The sequence below is a fragment of the Protopterus annectens genome, chromosome 7.part0 (assembly GCF_019279795.1).
Source record: "Protopterus annectens isolate FY-2018-M chromosome 7.part0, PAN1.0, whole genome shotgun sequence".
Lineage (NCBI taxonomy): Eukaryota > Metazoa > Chordata > Ceratodontiformes > Protopteridae > Protopterus > Protopterus annectens.
In genome coordinates, this window is record NC_056739.1 from 488,143,388 (window position 1) to 488,162,988 (window position 19,601).

The 19,601-nt window shown below is 45.8% G+C and overlaps 1 protein-coding gene across 2 annotated transcripts in view; it reads left to right on the top strand.

Annotated features, from left to right (window-relative positions):
* RNF167 (ring finger protein 167) overlaps positions 1-19,601 on the top strand; it is a 1,911,234-nt gene that overhangs the window by 1,069,639 nt on the left and 821,994 nt on the right. The window lies entirely within an intron of this gene.

Below are 19,601 nucleotides of genomic sequence, written 5' to 3' on the forward strand. Positions count from 1 at the left end.
TACATGCAACATTGTACATAGGATGCAGCTGACATATAAAAGTGACGTCTGCACATACCATCCTCAGAACTTCTTTGCCGCCATTCTGAACGCCAGCTTCTACCATTCGTCTGATCGCCGAGTTTTTACTTCTTTCAGATAAGTGTCCTGTTAGGGAAAAGTTATCTGTACTTTTGCTACTGCATGTTTATTTGAGGATAATTTTTTATTTTATTTATTTATTTGCATTTGTTTACTGGGATGGTCCACTGGGCCTGAAAGTGCCCATTTTTAGTGGAGGTCCGGGGAGAAAAGCTCCATAGTGATTTATACAAACAACAAACAAATGTGTCAAATACAAGAACAAGAGCTGATAATGAAATCGATTTTTAACAAAAGTAAATTGGGCAATGAGGCAATGCAGTCATAGATAAGACTATTTTCTGATTCTACTAGTTCAAGTAATTGCAGCAAAGGATTATTAGTCAGGAGTTAGGAAGGATTAAGGAGGTAAGTAGGATGGAGAAGAAAGGAAGAGGTAGTGGGCGAAAGAAAAAGTTAAGTTTTGGAGTGTGAGGAACTGGCATGTGAACATAGCCAATGTGAGGACAGATACTGTTTTAAGGATTTTTTAAAGAGAGATGTGTTGCTAGTGGTTCTTAGTGTTTGTGGGAGAGAGCTCCATAATTTAATAGTGGAGAAGAAGTGGAGCATTTGGCCAGTGGAGAGGTTAGGTTTGTTAATTTGCAAAAGCATTTGATTCCCGGAATGGAGAGGTCTGTTTGGGTGATAGGGTTTAAATAGAGAGGAAAGGGCAGGGCAGCTGACAGGGTTGAATATTAGTTTATGGGCAGCTGTTAGTTGTATGTATGTGAGATGATGGGGAAGTTCTAGCCAGTTTAGTATGTGAAGAGAGACACATTGGTGGGATGAATTTTTTTCTGTTAGTGACACATTTCGCAATTTTGTTATAGCAAGAATTGAGCTTGGATTTTAGACTGGCTTGTATGTTAGGAAATAGTGGAGTGCCATAGAGGAGAGATGGGAACAGGAAGGAGGAAGCAAGTGACAGTTTTGAGGAGAAAGTGAGGAATGTTTTGTGGCGGTATAGCATGCCCAGTTTTTGCTGAACTTTTTAAATATTGTTGTGAATATGCAAGTCAAAGGATAAGTGTTCATCTATAGTGACTCCTAATAGCTTGGTATGTGTGACAACCTCAATAGTAGTGTTGTCCTGGGAGAGTATAGAGAAAGAGTCTTTATTTATGGTGGTGGTGTTCTTGGGGGTGAATAGCATTAGTTTGGTTTTTTTAGGGTTTAGGGCAAGATGGTTGTTAGTCATCCATATTTCAGTGGAGGTGAGTGCTGACTTGGTAAGTTTCAGGGGTTCAGGAGGAGAGTTGGCACTGCAAATGATTGTAGAATCATCTGCGTACTGGATGACTGTGCCTTGAGAGAGAGTAGAGTGGAAATCTTTGATGAAAATGCTGAGTAACAGAGGCCCTAGGCTGGATCCCTGGGGAACACCAGTAGTAGTATTGAGGAATAGAGAGAGAGAGAGTGTAGCCATTTTGTGGCTTCATGTTTATCGTGTTTCACTGCTGCAGTCATTACACTTGGGTTATCCTGCTGTCAGGCAGTCCCGCAGTTGACCAGAGTTCCAAAATCTTGGTCCGGTGTCAGTTGCTGTTGCCTCCTCCCTGATGTCAGTACGTCAGGGGTATATAAGAAGCAGCCAATGCCATTTTCTACAGTCTTTCTTGCCGCGCAGTGCCCGAAGCAAAAGCAGTTCGCAAGTGCCGGTTGGCCGACTCCTGAGATATCATATTCGATTTTCAGAACTGAAGTCTTCAATAAAGCTAAGTACCCCGTTCGGGAAACTTTTTCTTGCCTCAGACCGATGTCAGCAAAGTTAAAAATTGTATTTCTTGTGGGAAGCAAATACCTCATAAGGATTTTCATTCTTACTGTATTCCATGCCTAGGCCCAGATCACGACGTCACTAGTTGTCGGTTTTGTGCTAGATTTAACAAACCCACTATTAAACATCGGTTTGATTTTTGCTCGCCATTACTTTGGCTGAAGGTTTAATTATACCATGCTGTCGGAACAATCGACGACCGGAATTCACAAAAAAACGCAAAGACAAGGATAAGGACAGCCATCTCAGGCCCAAAACTGACAACGAAGCCTCTTCTAGGCCAGTCGCCGGTTCACCAGTTCTCAGTGAGGCGCTTTCGCAGCTCCTGACACCTGCTACCTCAGAGCCACAGGCCGCTACCGACTCCCACGTGGAGGTGCCTAGGCCTCTGGATACTCAAGGTGTTGGGCCTACGGAGACTAACCCTTCAGATGGGTCCAGAGCCACTGAGCAGGTATCGGCTTCTGAGGGTGTTTTCAGACCTTCGCAACTTGCCACTGCAATTACAGCCAAGTCTAAAACTACATTAAAGACAAAGAAACAAGTACAGCATTCACCTGGACAGGCCTCCATGCCTAAAAAGCAGATGCTCAAAATGGCCGAAGACTTAATTACTCTGATCAGGGGTTCCCATCCCCCTCCTGATAAAAGGCCTAGGCAGGATACAGACTATGATTCCTCTGACCAGGTTTCTATATATTCTGATTCCTCTTCAGACCAGGGATACTCTTTACCCCCCTATGAGGACTCTGATGCTGAAGAATCAATTCCTTCAGCCCCTCCTCCTGAAGATTACTCTTTTGGGGAAACTTTACATTCCATTAGGGAGCATTTCCATTGGGAGGGCCAGGATTACTCAGAATTCAAGAAAAGGCTCAGAGACTTTCTTTTATTGCCTCAGCACAGGCCCCTTGCTATTCCGCCAGTGTTGGATATTGTGGATGATGTGTTCTCTGAATCCAGTTTAAATCCTGATTCTTTACCCCCCGCTCCAGTCAAGCCAGACAGGTACTACAAAGTCCCTGACTCTCACAAATGTCTTTATAAAAACCCTGTTGCTGACCCAGAAACTATTTCCCAGGGTCCCAAAGGGGTAAAGGCTTCCACGGCTAAAAATCCAGTTCCCCCTGACAGGGATTCTAGAGCATTAGACAGATGGAGGGAGAAAGTTTACACCTCTGCAACTTCAGCAGTGAGGGCTTTAAATTGCCAGTTTCACATGCTTAAATATCAACAATATTTACTGTCTCAGTTAAAACAGAAAATGAGTACAAGTGCAGAACAACCTGACTATAAGGAAATGCAGGATTTATTGCATGCAGCTGAACAAGTGGGAAAGCATACTTTGTAATGTGGTTTTGATTCATTAGAGGCTTCTTGTAGAGCATCAGTTACAGGATCTGTGATTTGAAGGCATGCTTGGTTAAAAGAACAAAGTTTACCAGATCATGTTAAGGCAAAATTATTGGATGCTCCTTTACAACAAGATATTTTATTTGGTGTTAAGGCAGAAGAGGTATTAAAGAAAATGGAGGATAAGGCAAAATCTATGCAAACAGTGAATAATTTCTTACAGGTACAAGCCACCTCGATTTAGCAGGAATTGGTCTACAAAAAATTGGTCCTTTCCATTGTCAGACAGGCCACAAAGAGGTAGATACAGATACCAAGAGGCAGATCTCAGCCCCAAGGCTCTTACAGACCACGTCAGTGGGGTGCTTCAACCCCAAAAGAAGGTGAAGACAAGTCACAACCTTACAGGAAACAGTCCCAATGACTTCCCCCTTCCAATGCCAAGCTCTTCCCTTTTGGCAACTCCCTTAGGGGGGAAACTAGCACTTTTTTCACAAAACGGGTAGTTGGCTAGGCTTAAAATGACCCACAAGGGCAGTTAGCCTAGTAATAATCTATGAGCTTATGAAATCACCCAGGACAAATTGGTTCTGAATATTGTGTCTGAAGGTTACAGGTTCCACTGCCCAAAAGCAAATTACAGCCCTCATGGACATGAGAGCTATTCAAAAAGTGCCACAGCAGGAACAAGGACAAGACTTTTACTCAAATCCTGGAGACCCATACTAGACCTTTGTACTCTAAATACTTACCTGGATGTTTCGAAAGTCAAAATGTTGACACTACAGCAGCTTCTTCCCATGTTGGACACGAAAGCTTGGCTTGTTACTTTGGACCTCAGAGGCATACCTGCATGTCCCTATCAGACAAAAATTGCAGAAGATACCTCAGATTCATAGCTTTTTCAATGCACTACCAATTCTCTGCACTGCCCTTTGGCTTATCTACTGCACCCAGGGTCTTCACAAAGTGCCTGGTACCAGTAATTGCATTTTGCAGACAAAAAGGAATTCAAATATTTCCATACCTGGATGACTGCCTGATTCAAGCAGAGAGCAAGGACATTCTTCTAAAGCATCTGGCGTTTGTAAAAAGGTTGCTAATTTGCCTAGGATACACAGTAAACGAAAAGAAGTCAAAACTAGTGCCCTCACAAGAGATAATATTCCTGGGTGCCAGCTTAAATACAACGGCCCAGATGGCTTATCTCACGCCAGACAAACAAGGACAACTGACTCAGTATTTTCAATTGATGGCAACAAAGTCCCAACTCCTTACAAGAAAAATTCTGCAGGCCTTGGGATTCATGGCATCCTGCATACTACTAATTCCATATGTCAGACTGCATATGAGGAAATTACAATGGTACCTAAAAAGTGTTTGGACTCAACACTCTCACAGCTTGGAAACAGTAATACCACTAATTCCCTGCCTACAACAGGAGTTTGTTTCGATGGTGGGCACAGGCATGTAACCTCAACAAGGGTCAGCCTTTCACTCTTCCCATAGCCAGGCAGACTTTACCAACAGATGCTTTGGATTACGCCTGGGGAGCACACATGGCAGGAAAATGTATTCAGGGCAAATGGACCACAGACCAAATGCATCTTCACATCTTTCAAAAAGAGATGTTGGCTGTACAAAATGCCCTAACAGCTTTCAAGGACCTTCTGCATCCAGGACAATTATTATTAAAGACAGACAACACCACTGTAATGTGGTACATAAACAAGCAAGGGGGCACTCATTCTTACCCCCTATGCAGACAAACCATAACCTTGTGGAACACAGCTCTTAACTTATCAAGTTCATCTGCAAGCACAATTCCTGCCAGGAAAGAAAAATACTCTGGCAGACGACTTAAGCAGAAACATCATGAATCCTCACGAGTGGAAATTAAATCCACAAGTCTTCAGCATGATAATGCACAAATGGTGGTGCCCGGACATAGATCTTTTTGCCTCCCCACTGAATTGCCAGTTACAAAAATTCTGCACAAGGACGTGTCACACACAAGCATGGAAAGTGGATGCTCTTTTTTTCAGCTGGAAAAGCCTAAAAGTTTATGCCTTCCCACCACTGCCTCTCCTTTCAAAGGTACTCCTAAAAGCCAGACAAGAAAAACCACAGATGATTCTGATTGCTCCAGACTGGCCACGCCAGCACTGGTACCCAATCTTAAAGTACTTTGCTCAAGGCCCACCTTGGATTTTGCCTCAAATTCCACACCTACTGACTCAACAAAACAATCAGATCCTGCACAGTCAGCTCAAAACCTTAAACTTGGCTGCATGGCAGATTCATTAGCCAAACAGACAACACCTCTCTCTAAAGCTGTTATGGATGTCATTTTGGAGGCCAGGAGGCCTAGCACCAGGAAATCTTATTCAGAAAAGTGGAAGAGATTCTGTCCCTGGAACCAGACTCAAAGCCTTGACCCTCTTGTCCCTAACATTCCTCAGATACTACAATACTTAACTGAGATGCTGGACAAAAGGACTATCCTTCTCATCCATTAAGATCCACGCCTCTGCCATCTCGGCTCATTACAACACAGATCCTCCTATTTTCTCTCATCCATTGCTAAAGCAGTACCACAGAGGGGCTAAAAACATTAGACTGCCCCGGAGAGCACCAACACCTACTTGGGACCTCAATTTTGTCTTGGAAAAGCTCACATTACCTCCTTTTGAGCCAGCCAATTCAGCAGAATTAAAATATATATCATGGAAAACTGCTCTGCTTCTGGCAATAACCTCAGCACGAAGAGTCTCAGAACTACAGGCGCTAATGGCAGTGGAGCCTTTCATCATCTTCCACCAAGATGGGTTTTTTTTTAAGAACAAACCCTTCTTTTATGCCTAAGGTGGTATCCAGTGTGGCTCTTAACCAAACTATTCACTTGCCAACTTTCTATCCAAATCCCCAGAATAAAGGGGAGAGCCTTCTACACTCCTTGGACATACACAGGCAATTACGCTTCTATTTGGACAAAACAAAAGCTTTCAGAAAAACTGAACAATTGTTTGTATCATATGCTGCAGGATCACAGGGAAAGGTTATTTCAAAGTGGATAGGACACTGTATCCGGTTCTGCTACACACAGCATGGGAAACCTGCACCATCTAACATTAGACCACATTCCACCAGGGCAACTGCCACTTCTACTGCCTACCTTAGAGGAGTACCTACCAAAGACATTTTGGAAGCTGCAACTTGGAGTTCAGTACACACCTTTACCAAGCATTGCCACTTGCCTCTTTATTCTAGATCCAGAACTGGCTTTGCCACTGCAGTGCTGCAGGGCCTCATAGCCACACCAAATTCTCTATAGAACCAGCCACCCTGACTCAGCTTTGGGATTCAACCCAAGTGTAATGACTGCAGCAGTGAAACACGATGAACATAGTACAGTTTTGTACCTACCATAAATGTAGATGTTCGAGTGTCTTCACTGCTGCAGTCCTGGTTACCCACCCGCCATCCCCTCTTTCTTGGCTGGGTCTTAACTGTAACTTTCTACACTATACTACCTATGTGGTGTATTTGCTGGTTACTGAAGGTTTTGTTTTTACCTTATTGTATGTTCTGTAAGCAATATGTATTGCTTATCTTTTTGGGGGTGCCTGACATTTGGGGCAAGGAAAACTGAAGAAAATGGTGTCGGCTGCTTCGTATATACCCCTGACGCACTGACGTCAGGGAGGAGGCGACAGCAACTGACGCCAGACCAAGACTTTGGAACTCTGGCCGACTGTGGGACCGCCTGACGGTAGGATAACCCAAGTGTAATGACTGCAGCAGTGAAGACACTCTAACATCTACATTTATGGTAGGTAGAAAACTGTACTTTGTCTGCCTGTGAGGTAGTTGAAAAACAAGAGAAAGGTAGAGGGGAACATTCCTAAGTTGGTGAGTTTACTAAGGAGAAGAGGGTGAGGATATAGCATCAAAATTTTGGAAAGGTCTAGAAATAGGGAGTAGACTAGCTTTCCGGCATCCCGAGCTTGATTTACAGATTCACAGAAGGATAGTAGAGCTGTAGTGATGTTATGTCCAGGTCTGAAGCCATGCTGAGTTACTGATAGTAGGTTATTGTCATGAAGATAGTTAAGGAATTGGATGTGGATACATTTTTCAAGGATCTCTGAAAGAGGGGGATAGAATGGCAGTGGGTCAGAAGTTGGAGATATCTGTGTTGTTTCCGCCTTTGTGCAGTGGAAGGATGAAAGCTTTTTTCTAAATGCTGGGAACATGGGACTCTTGAGTGGACCTATTAAGAAGTAGGCTGAAAGGATATGCTATGGAGTTTGCTGCTATTTGAAGGAATTCTGGGGACAGGTCATCAGGGGCATTGGTGCATGGCTTTAATTTTAGAAGCAGTTTCTTTACTGTGATAGTATGGATAGGTAAAGAGAGAAGTTATATAAGTGGGGGGGCATTAGTGGTCTGGTCAGATGGGTTTGGATGATTATGAGGGATGTTCGTGGTGAGGTTAGTTATGGTGTTTATAAATCATGTGTTGAAGAGGGTGGCTATTTCGTTGGGATTTCTTTCTGGATTGGGACAGGGGTTGCTGTTGTAAGGTGGAGAAGGTTGTTTATTGAGCTGCAGAACTGCTTTGGATTTAGTTTGTGTTGGCTTTCTAAAGTGTGGTGGTAATCTTTTTTTGTCCTTAATAACTAGGCGCTTTACTTTAATGTCATCCAGGAAGGGCAAGTGCCATGGTGGAAGACAGTTTCCTCATAAAGACAATCGCAATCAGTGTCTTTTTTGTCTCGGGTCTGCTCACTACTACTAGGCTTTTGCACCATTTATCAGGCGTTTGTTCTTAAGTAGCTCTGCAGTTGTCTTTCTGTCCTTAATATCTACCTTGAGAACCAGAGACTAAAGCGACTAGCACTCAATGGAAGTGTCTGTTGGGTGAGCCTGTGAAGAAGAAGAGGAAAAGGTAAGGCCTGAATCTTCAGCTGTGCCTCTGATCCTGGATGGCTCTCTTATGGTCAGTGAAGGCCCAGAGGTCTTTACGGTGCTTGGTCCTCCTCCTTCAGCAGGAACTGATTTATAAGCACTAGGGAGAGTTCCTTCAGCATGTCCACACAGGCCTCGCAGATGCCTGTTTCGGACAGTAAGGGGGAACCATAGCTCACTCCTTTAGACGTACTTCGCAATACCTCTCCTGGTTTAATGATTGAAGACTTGCCAGTGTCTTTGCCGGAGCCTAGGCCTAAGTTGGCCCAACTCTCCCAGCCTAGGATAGATCCTCCACTTAAAAAAGAAACGGAAACAAATACTCGATCTGAAGTAGTTGACTTCATTTGGTCTTCAACCTATGGGTTATGGATTTGTATCGGATCCGAAATGACCGCATATCCAGCATCTGATCCGAGCTCCAAACTCCTCCCCTTACCCATAATGCCCCCTGTCTTCTTCCTCCCTTCAGATCTCGTTTGCTGCTGAAACAGCTAGTATCATGGTCTGAGCTCTGAGCGTCTTTGGGTAAGTGAATTGTTTTTTTGGTCTTTTTCTATCAATCTATCTATCTTTAGAGATTTCTATCCTTATCTACCTACCCGCATGTGGTTGTTTGTTCATCCTCAACCAAATCCAGATGGGAGTCTTGTCTGTCCCCTCTCCCTCCAGAGGGGAGCTCATAGTCCTTCTTTACTCTAATCACTCCTTCTCTGATCCGACCTTCCATTTCGAAGCCTTTAGATCTGAGGACCCTCGGGGTCAGGGGATCGGCATCGTTGGTACCTTGATGCTGGCCGACCATGTCAGATCCAAGCTCTCGGAGCCATAGCCTCCGCCTTGGATCTGAGGGGCTGCTGTCGGCTCTGATTGTGTTGGAGCGCAGTCTTCCCCTTGGCATCTCAGCTCCTGGAGTCTCGGCTCTGACTCCCCCATCAGGTCAGAGGGGGACAGCTTCTACTTGTATTTCACAGGACGTCCATTCTTTGATGTGTGGTGGAGAGGGTTCTGTCGACTTCGTCAAGGCCCTTGACCATCATGTCCTCTGACACCTCCTCGACTCCCTCTGTTTTGGGTACAGCCCTGACCATCCTGCCATCTCAGGTGACAGCCTGTGCCCAGTTTGCCTCAGGAAGTTCCCATGAGGGAGCAGCAGGAAGTTTGTGAGTGCTCTCCAGAGAGTCCCACTGAGGAGGGTCCTCGCAAACGGACATGTAAGAGGAGGCACTTGGACTCCCCACCAGAATCCCTCACAGAAGACACTGATTTGGAGGAAGGGGAAGGTTCCCCCGATTACCCCTGAGGATGTCTCCTTTGGAGACATCATGGAACTCCTATGCCAGAGAGGTGGTGGTCTGCCCAAAAATCGACCTCGGATGAGTCTGTGTCCCTTGAGGCATTCGGCACAGGCCCATCTACTTCCTAGGTGTCCCCTCCTGTGGACCGTATAACATGTCAGGCGTGGAAGGAACCGGACACTGTGGAGCCCATCCCTAAGCTCCCTGATAAGGTCCTTAGTGTCCTTCCAGACAGGACTTGTTAGAATAAGGGGCCCCCAGTGGATGCTGTTGTGGTGGCAATCTCCACAGAAGAAAAAGCTCGTGCAGGAGAGCTTTATGGTCCATCCTCCTGACCGAGGGAAGCGGGTGTACACTTCAGCGACTTTTTCCATTAGAGAGCTGAACTATATGGCACACGTCATTTGGCTGCAGCGAGACTTAGTCAAGGAAATCGCTGAGTCGACCCTGGAGTCCATGTCGGCGGATGGCAAGAAGATGTTCTCTGCTCGGATGGCCACTCTCAAGGCAGTAGCTAATACGTACATGCGTCTTCTCTTCCATACCACAGAAGGAGCCACCAGGGCAGCTGTTTCTGGCATTGCTATGAGGTGCCACGCCTGGCTCTGTCAAGTCTCAGAACCCATTAAGGTGCCATTTGCTAATGCCCCATATGATGGTTCTTCCCTGTTTAGGAAGTCAGTTTGAGAGACCTTGAGTACAGAGTGAGAAGGATGGGAAGACATTGTCTGCCATCAGGATCTGCTTCTTTGCTTCTCAAAGATCCTTTTCTAGGTATCAGCGAGGGACAATTGGCCACCTCCAGTTACCTGGACCGCTTAGCTGTTAGTGCTGTTCTTTACTTCCCCCTGCCCAAACAGATTAGAATTCTTATACTATTCCAGAGTGCCAGAGTTTGCATTTTAACTGCATTCCCGCGCGGATGGCCTTGGCTACCTCCTGTTACCTGAAGCGTTCAGCTGTTAGCGCTTTAGTCGCCCTGCACATACAAACTGAAAGTCTTGTATTGAATTCCATCTTCAGGGTGACATTAACTGGTCTTGTCCTCGCTACTATTTAGCAACATTGAAACAGAAATTACTGGTATTTGATTCAATAATAACTTCATTCTAAAGATAAATTGCCTCATGTTACCTAGATTTAATATCTGCAGTTTTCACTCTGTTTAAGGTATAAGGGTAGCATTTTCAATCTCCCTTGCTGCTATACTTTTACTTGATAAGTGTTTGTTTTACTGATTCAATATATATTTAATTGATAAGTTACAGTGCCTCAATCTGACCTGCATGTATTATATAATGTCAAACTATCTAGTGCTATTAAAACCAGATATTGTTATTTCAAGCTGTTAAGATAAGTCTTAATCTAGCATTGACCTACCTACTTACTAAGAAATAGTCTGTAACTTCACTAGTTTGTGTCAATAATTACTGTGTAGTTGATTATACGCTCTTAATTGTTTTAGTGTCCGACTAAAGACAGTGTTTTTTAATTTTTTTTTACCTGTAGTTTCTCTTCCCATCCTAAAGTACCCAACTCTCCAGCCTCCATATCCTGTCCCTGGATATAGAATTCTTCTGGCCTGGCGACTAAGGAACCATTAAAACCTGCTGTTTCCTCATATTGCCTCTGATCCCTCAACTCTACTTTTAAAAGAAAGTGAGAAAGTATGATGTTAAGTTGTCTATCTTGCCTTCATTCTTGCTGGTTGGGTTCGGAGCCGATCCTCGGCTCCAACTCGGCCATCTTCAAAAGCTCGAGAGCTGCTTACTGGCTCAAGGCCCCCCTATATCCCATGATGCCTGGTGCTAGACACCCAGATCTCATTTGCTGCTTCTGCTGCTAGGTTGTTCTACTGGCTCAGGTCGTATAAGTTTTATTATTATTGTATTTTTCTGGTCAAATCTGTAATTGTTAGTGTAGAATTAGTCGTTAGTTTAGACCTTTGTATTGTAGCTAGTTTCTTCCTTAGATAAACCACTACGTTTCCCCAAGAAACTCATTTAAGTTAGAGAGTTTCCCCTCCCCCCCCCTTCTCTCCCTTTTCCTCAGAAAGGTTCTTTCCATTTAAGTTAGAGGTTAACCTTTCTCTCTATCTCCTTTCAAAAAAAAAAAAAAAAAAAAAAAGAATTTCTTCTATTAATCACTGCTAGTGTTTAGTGATAGTTTTTCCATAGTTTTTGTTGTAGTGGTACTTGTAGCGGGTTGTGGTAACTGTAGTGTGTTAATTTTTACTGTTTGGTTACTTTAACCTATCTGTGTGTGTTCTTGTCCTTGGTTTTCCCCCAGGATGTCCAAGGATCCAAAACCATCCAGATTCAAGAAGTGTGACTCGTGTCAGAAGATGTCTCTGACAGATGGTCACACTTGCGCTGTGCACCTGCAGGACTCTTGCTCGATCTGCCATGCTTTCAGTCCAAGAGTCCTGCAGGAGCGCAAAAATAAATTGATCCTGAGGGGTATGCTAAAACCCCAAGATTCACCAGCAAAGGCTCAGCCCGTGAAATCTTCGCTTCCAGGCCAACTAAACCGTCGGCTCCCAGTTCGGAGCTGTCGTTGGGTGAAGCCACACAATCCATCTTGGCTCCGGCTGGAACTGATGTCCCTCCCTCCCAGTCAGCTCAGACATGGTCTTCGGAGCTGGCTGAGAGTCGAAAGAGATCCAGGTCTCCTTCTTTGGCGTCGATACTTTCGGCTCCAAAGTCGCCCCTGCTCCAATCGGAGCGTAGTCATCGATCATCCCACTCTTCTTGGTCCTCTAGACTTTCGGACCATGACTTGGAAAGAGTGGTCAGCAGGCTGTTGAAATCGCAGGCCCTAGCCAAAATGTTGTCCAGCCCTCCTCATCAGGAGTCTGCTCTGTCCACAGCTATAGATATTCCTCTTCCGACTCATCCTATGAGCTTGGAGTCGGAGTTCTTTGAGGTTCAAGTCGTGGAACCGTCGGCGCCGATACCCTCTCTTTCGGTTCCGTCGTCAGCTCTGATCCCTTCTATGGTACCTTCCCTGGAGGCATCTGGGCGCTGAGACTCCCTCGTCGGCTCCGATGGGGCGAGCAGCATCGGACCCTTGTCTGACCCCGCTCTCCCTCTCGGTGCTTCGGCTCAGGTGAGTTTGGCTCCCACATCTGCCTCGGAGCCATCCCCCTCGGTGCGGGGAGGGCTTCTGGTTTCTTCGGAGCCTGAGCCTTCTCTGCATCTGGGCAGGGACGCCTTCGAGGTGATGAGTGTACTGGACCCTGAGTCAGTCCCACGATCAACCCCATCGGCTCCTCCTCCTAGGATGCCTGCGTCAGCCTCTGCCCCTCTTCCAGACCCCAAGCGTGGGGATCCAGTGCTCCAGGATACCCCTTTGGGTGTATCATCCTCTTCCGAGGCCTCTCCTGATCATTCAGAGGAGCCACCTCGCAAGAGGAAATGCAAGAGGAAGCATGTTGACTCCCCTGAGTCTGTCACATCAGATACCGACTTAGAGGAGTCGGAAGGGTCCCCAAGATCCCCCTCTTAAGATGTCTCCTTCTCAGACATCTTTGAGATGCTTAGGCAGAGGGGAAACTGGACTACTCTAAGCCCTTCCGAGGATGAGTCGGTATTTCTGGACGCATTTGGATCCCGACCTTCCACCTCCTGGGTGTCTCCACCTTTCGATCCACTGATGTCTGTGGTGGCTCTGAAGGCATGGACGGCTCCAGACACAGTGGAACCGACCCCTAGATCATCTGCCAAGTTCATTACTGCCCCGCAGGACAAACAGTTCTTGACCAAGGGTGTCCCCGTTGATGCCGTGGTGGTAGCAGCGGCCACAAAGAAGGAGTTGGCTAAAACTTCTTCATCTGTCCATCCCCCTGACAAGGAGTCCAGGACGATGGACAGATATGGGAAGCAGATGTTCTCTTCAGCGACCTTTTCCATGCGGTTCCTGAATTACCTGTGCCACTTTACCTGTCTTCAGAGGGGTCTCCTGGAAGAGCTTGAAGATGCCCTCCAAGATCCATCAGCTGAGGGGGCCCAGGCTAAGGCAGCCTCCCAACTGGTGACTCTTAATTCAGTGGTAAACTCCTCCATAAGGCTCATTTTGTATGCAGCCGATGGTGCGAGTAGAGCCGCAGGCACAGGCGTGACCCTAAGGAGGCATGCTTGGATGCGGCTATGTAACTTTGCAGAACCCTTCAGAGCGTCTTTCACCAACACCCGTTTTGATGGTTCCTCTCTCTTCGGATCACAGGTGAAAGGTACCCTTACCAGGTGTGTGCAGGAAGGCAAGACTCTCTCTGCCATAGGAGTCCGTTTTTCCACTCCTTCCAGACCATATCCTAAGGGTCAGAAGAGTGGAAAGATGTGGTTCCGGAAATCCCAAGGAGCCTTGCCAGACACACGTGGTGTGTTTCCCTCCAGGGGCAGAGGGGAGGGAACAGTAACCGATGCCGCCCTCGTGGCAGAGGGGGTCTGCAAAAGCAGGGCAGCAGAGAATCTTTCTCTGACAAGCCCTTCCAGCATCCCTGAAGGGTTGCCCGGCTGCTCACCTCTGGAGGCAGTCGGGGGAAGATTATCGCTGTACCCAAGAGCCTGGCAAGACATAACACAAGATAAATGGGTACAGTCCGTCATATCTGGAGGCTACAGAATTCCCTTCATTCGCACCCCCTTAAGGTCAAACAAGTCCCTTCCAGATGTTCCACCCAATCTAAGGGACCAAGCAGTGCAAGAAGTCTCAAAACTGCTAAGAAAAAGGGCCATCCAGCAAGTCCCAGCAGACCAACAAGGATCCGGAATTTACTCAAGGTTCTTTTTGGTACCAAAAAAGACAGGGGACTGGAGACCCATTTTTGGATCTCAGCAGACTAAACAAGTCTATACAAAGAATGAAGTTCCGGATGGTCATGCTTCAGTCCATTTTACCCTTTCTGGGTCAGGACAATTGGATGTGCTCCATAGATCTTCAGGATGTGTACTACCACATCAAAATGGACAGACGCTCCCGAAGATTCCTTCGCTTCTGGCTGGGAGCCATCCATTATCAATTCAGAGCTCTGCCCTTTGGTCTCACCACAGCCCCCATGGTGTTTACCAAATGTATGGCAGTAGTTACCGCTCACCTGAGACGGCAAGGATTCCAGGTGTTTCCATATCTCGATGACTGGCTCCTCACTGCTACCACCAGACATCACCTTCTGCGAGCCAGAGACTGCATCATCGACACTTGCTCCAGGCTAGGTATCGCAATAAATTTCGAAAAGTCTGCATTGTCGCCCTTTCAGTCTATCACCTTTATAGGCGCAAATTTAAATACCAAAGACATGTTAGCAAGCCTCCCACCAGACAAGGGTGTTAGTGATTCATCAGCATGTCAAGGTTTTATTAGCATGCTAAAGGTTTCAAGCCAGGTTTGTCCTTCAAACGCTAGGTCTCATGGCAGCAGCGATCGTTCTTGTCCCTCTAGCTCAGTTTCACATGAGGATTTTACAGTGGCTTCTTTTCACCAAATGGTCCTTCCAGCAACTTCCCATGTCTTACATGATTATGATCACTCAGGCATGCAAGAAACATCTTGCGTGGTGGATCGTCTCCACATCAGTGCTCCACGTCAGACCATTTGTTCTCCCCCCACCAGTGGCTACAGTGACCACAGACACCTCCCTGATCGGGTGGGGGTGGGGGGGCATTATCAGGGTAGAATAGTCCAAGACACCTGGCAACCTCACGAGTATCATCTGCACATAAATGTCTTGGAGATGAGGGCCGTGCTCTTAGCGTTGCAGGCTCTTCAGGACTCTCTACCTACTAGGACCATTGCAGTTCAAATGGACAATATGTCCGTAATGTGGTACATCAACAAGCAGGGCGGTACCAGGTTCTACCCCCTATGTCGAGAAGCACTCAGACTCTGGCAGTGGGCGATCTCTTCCCAACGGTTTCTGATTGCAATGCATATCCCTGGAAGGTCCAGCGTCATAGCAGACAGACTGAGCAGAGCAATTCTCATGCCTCACGAGTGGTCTCTGAGCCAGATAGTTGCGGACCAAATCTTCCGCAAATGGGGCCAACCTTGCTGTGACCTTTTTGCAACTCCCTTCAACAGCAAGTGCAGCAATTTCTTCTCTCTTCTTCCACTTCCCGGGCATTCTCCCAGAGATACTCTAGTCCACGATTGGCCCCAGGGGCTTCTGTGTGCATTCCCTCCTTTCCCCCTCATACCGAAGCTAATTCAGAAAGCTACCGTACTGGGTTGCAAAATGATCCTCATTGCTCCCTACTGGCCTCGACAAATATGGTTTCCGTTCCTGCATCGCTAGCTTCTCGAATAGCCTTGGACTCTGGACCTAGTTCCAGATCTCCTGATTCATCAATCGGGTGGGCTGCACCAATCCCTGCACTCTCTCCAGCTCACAGCTTGGTTGCTCTGCTTCCAACCTTAGTCAGGCTCCCAAGATATCTCCCCTTCTGTGCGCGAAATCCTTTTGTCATCACACAAGTCTACGACCAGAAAAACTTACGTTAGTAAGTGGAAACGTTTTTCTTCCTGGGCAGACGCAAAAAGTATAGACCCCTTTTCGGCCCCCATACACTCCATTTTGGAATTTCTCGCGGAGCTCTTCCATGCTGGGGTCCGCTTCCGCTACAATTAAAGTTCAGTTAGCGGCAATTTCAAATTTTCTCATTGGCCTGTCGGAAAACAATATTATGTCCCATAAGCTGTGTAAAGTCTTTCTCAAAGGAACCACTCTGCTCAGGCCCCCAGTGAGAGATCCTCCACCACCGTGGACCATAGACCTTCCTGTATTTTTCCCTAACCACTCCAACAGGGCGGAGTGTAAGTTTCATCATTTAGATGTTCACAGGCAACTACACTTTTATTTACATAGGACCAAAGACATTAGAAAATCAGATCAACTGTTCCTGTCTTATGCAGTAGGTAAACAAGGTCTTTCGGTCTCCAAGGTAACCTTATCCAGGTGGTTGTCTTCTGTCATCACATTCGTATACCAACTCGGGAATAAAGAATTACCAGTCAAACCAAAACGTCACTGCACCAGAGCTTTAGCCACTTCGATGGCTTTTCAGACTAGGTTGCCCATGGAATCTATTTGTGCTGCGGCTACATGGGGCAACCCACACACTTTCATTTCGCATTACAAGTTGGATTTGGTTTCCAGGAGCAGAGCTGATTTTGGTTCCACTGTTATGAAGAGTCTTTTCCGATGAGCCACTCAGGATTTTAGGTGGTAGGGACGCTGTCCCAACTAGCAAGAATGAAGGCGAGATAGACAACTTAACATGAAGAAGTTATGTACCTACCATAACGTTCCATGTTAGTTGTCTTCTTCTCACCTTCTTTCTTGCGTCCCACCCTCCATCCCCCTATCCTAGTGGACCGAGAAGAGTTCTTCTTGATTTTGCACTGGCTGAGTCTTCTCTAGCTATTTCCTTCTGCTTAGTAGTCTCTCCAGTAGGATTTATGCATTCTAGGATAGGATTCCTTTATTACTATGTCTGCAGTTAGACTTTACCAAATGAGATCTGGGTATCTAGCGCCAGGCATCATGGGATATAGGGGGGGCCTCGAGCCAGTAAGCAGCTCTCGAGCTTTTGAAGATGGCCAAGTCAGAGCTGAGGATCGGCTCCGAATGCAACCAGCAAGAAAGAAGGCGAGAAGAAGACAACTAACATGGAACGTTATGGTAGGTACATAACTTCTTTTTCCTTTACTACACCAGGCAGTAATGTTTATATTTATAAGCATTTAATTCTAGGTGGCTCTAAGCTCGCTCCCCAGCCAGGACAGCCAGCAGTCATATTCCTTACTACCCTATAGCTAGCAAACCTCTCCCCTGTAATACTATAACCCTCCTTTTAACTGCTAGCCTCTCTCACCTCTATCCCAGACCAGTCTTCTCCCGCTGAAACTCGCCTGCTATTATATAGTTTTTGTCTACTAGGTGATACTTTTACCTAGTCCTACCTTCCTCACACCTATCCTATGAATTCATAGCCTAACCACTTCACAGCTCCAGGTCTTAGAAGTGGCTGTTAATTATTGTCCACTTTTTTCGTACTTCTAGTTTTAGTACCCTCCTGTCCCCCTACTACCCCCCACCACTTTTCCTAAACTCTATACCCACTCAAAACTTTACTAACCTTGCATACACTGCATTTCATTGATTGTTCTTTTGGCTGCTTCTTCCTTCTCTTGTCTCTTCCCGCTCCGTTCGCCCTGCAGGCTCACTCCGCTCCCCTACCCTACCCCCAAATTCCACCCACCCCCCAGTGCATCTACACTTATACTCACCTAACCACTCCTACTTCCTCTCTACCTATTACACCCTTCCCCTTACCACTCCTACTTCCTCTCTAACTATTACACCCCTCCCCTTTCACCACCATCTTCTTCCGACCTCCTCCCCCTATAATCCATCTCCTCACACCTCCCTTCATATTTAACAACACAATATCTATTTCTAACCCTTCTCCCTACACTACATATTCTACTTTATCAAAGCCTCAACATGCTTACAAAACTTATATCATTCTCAGTCCAAATACTACTACTTTTGAACCTTACTTATATCCACTACCTTACCCAGCCCAACTCCACAAATCACACACCATTACTTCACACAACCAGCTCACTCCCTTCAACTCACTTACACTCATTTGTCTCAATCTCCCCTGGACTGTATCCCATTAACATCCATCTATTTTTTCACTACAAACTAAGCTCTACTTATAAACTCTTTAGCCCCTCTCTAACCTCCAATATCCACACAAACCTGACAATATACAACATACAAACAAGGCAGTCTGAACACCTCATCAGTATAATCCAACACCTAACAACCATACTTCTATCTGGAGATATACACCCTAACCCAGGCCCAAACACCACTTCCCCTACATCTAAATCCATCCTATTAGCTTCTCTAAATGCCCAAAGCATAGCCAACAAAATCCTCAACCTCCATGCCTGGCTTCTCCACAACAAACCTGACATCTTAGCTATTTCTGAAACCTGGTTAAAACCTCATATAAAAGATGCTGAAATAGTACCACCAAACTACTCTATCATCAGAAAAGACAGGGCCCGCAAAAAGGGTGGTGGGGTAGCTCTACTCTACTCATCCACCCTATCCATTACTCCCTATAACAAACTCATTCCTCACTTCTCCAGTGCAGAATTAGTACTAGCTCTGTTTCAATTAAATAAACACAAACACATTTGCATAGCCTCACTTTACATCCCCCCTGGAGACAATATCTCAGTACTTGAGGATATCCTATCCTGGCTTTCTACCAATATCAGTAATGAAACTATTATCATGGGAGACACAAATATTAATTGATCTTCCATTCATTCCCCTTCACACCCCCTAAACATCAACCTAGCTCATCAACCTCACCACCAGGCCCTCTAAAGACTTCTCCAGTGACAGTACCCTAGACTGGATCTTAGTCTCTCATCCCCACTACTACACTGATAGTGGAACTCTTCCTGATTCCCTCAGTAACCACCTTCCCATTTTCACCAGATGTCTTCCATCTCCTTTACAAGTAACTCATAATTATATCAGCACTCGCTACCTAAAAAACTTCAACCCAGTAACCTTCTCAGACTCCCTAAAATCAATAAATTGGAACCCTCTTAAAACTCTACCCCTGGATAATGATGTTGCACACTTCAATACAACTTTCCTAAAACTGCTGGATAGTTTTTCCCCCATAAAAACAAAAGAATAAGAAAAAATACCGCCCCCTGGCTAACAAAACACACACTAACTGCCATGCGACTTAGAGACAAAACCTGGGCACTTTACCAAAGAAACAAAACTCCCACCACCCTTAATAAATTCAAAACACTTCGCAATACCGTTAAAAAGCTTATCACAGCAGATAGACAGAATTACGTCTCCTTACTCCAAAACAACCACAAAACCAATCCTCAGAAATTCTGGAAAGGCATCACTACCCTCCTAAAACCTGGCTCAGCAGAAAACCCAAGCCCAGACCCAAATGCACTAGATATAGATCTGGCTACCCAATTCAACTCCTTTTTCGTAGACTCTATTTCCAAACTAACCTCATCCT